The sequence below is a fragment of the Pteropus medius genome, unplaced genomic scaffold (genome assembly GCF_902729225.1).
Source record: "Pteropus medius unplaced genomic scaffold, Ma_sr-lr_union100, whole genome shotgun sequence".
NCBI lineage: Eukaryota > Metazoa > Chordata > Mammalia > Chiroptera > Pteropodidae > Pteropus > Pteropus medius.
The window spans coordinates 20,558,430-20,559,807 of record NW_024342471.1 but is presented as its reverse complement, the minus strand read 5'-3'; positions in this window follow the sequence as shown (position 1 = coordinate 20,559,807).

Below are 1,378 nucleotides of genomic sequence, written 5' to 3'. Positions count from 1 at the left end.
TTTAATTTCCACCAAAAGCTTGGGATTCCCACAAGGGACGGACCTCAGTTTCTCCTTCTGTAAAATGAGGACTAGGTCAGCGGTTTTCAAACCACAGGGTCATTTTCATCTTTAACATGTTGTCAAAACCATTTGAAAACACAGAGGCAAAAGTATGACGTGCTAACTTTGAACATACTGGGAATCCCAGAAAGCTCACTTGTACTTTCAGATTCCCCCTTCGACATTGGAATAGTGTCTTCTTTGTCATCTATGCGTTAAACTTGAACCTCTTCCAAGTCGATAATTACACAGACCGCAACTGCATTGTTCTACTTCGTTAGAGATGGGTGTTAAGAATTTGCTTTTGTTTGCTTAAATTCAGACCTGTATCATAATTAGAGAAATACAAATTAAATCTACCACAGAGCATTTTTAACCTATCAAATCGACAAAGATCAGAAACCTGATAACACTGCCTGAGTAAGAAGGTGGAAAACAAGTGTCCTTTTTTTTTTTTTTAGTTTGAAGACACAACTTTTATCTTTTAACTTTTTTAATTAAAAATTATTGAGGTGATATTGATTAATAAAATCAAATAAGTTTCAAGTGCACAATTCAACAGTATGTTGAATATATATTGCACTGTGTGTTCACCAACCAAAGTTAAATTTCCTTCTGTCACCAAATATTTGACCCCTTTCACCCCTATCTACCTCCTCCCTCCCCTCTGGTAACCACTAATCCATAGTTCGTGTCCATGAGCCTCTGTTTGTTTGTCATGCTTGTTGCTTTCAGTTTCATACCCCACATATGAGTGAAATCACATGATTTTCAACTTTTTTTCTGTCTGACTTATTTCTCTTAGCATGATTATCTCAATATGCATCCCTGTGGTCACAAATGCAGTATCTCATCTCTTATGGCTGAGTAATATTCCATTGTATATATGTACCACGGCTTCTTTATCCAATCATCTATCGTAGGACACGTCAGTTGCTTCCATGTCCTGGCCACTGTGAATAATGCTGCCATGAACGTCATGCTGCATATATCTTTGCGGATAAATGTTTTCAGGGTTTTGGAGGCACATAGCCAGAGAGGGATTGCTGGATCATACAGTAATTCCATTTTTAGTTTTTTAAAGACCCTCCATACTGTTTTGCATAGTGGTTGTACCAATTCGCAGTCCCACCAGCAGGGGATGAGGGCTCTTTCCTCCCCACGACCTCTCCAACACTTGTCCGATTGATGACCATTCTACCAGGTGTGAGATGGTATCTCATTGTGGTTTTGATTTGCATTTCCCTAATAGTTAGTGAAGTTGAGCATCTTTTCATGTGTCTGTTGGTCATTTGTATATCTTCTTGGGACAAACGTCTGTTCAGGTTCTCTGCCC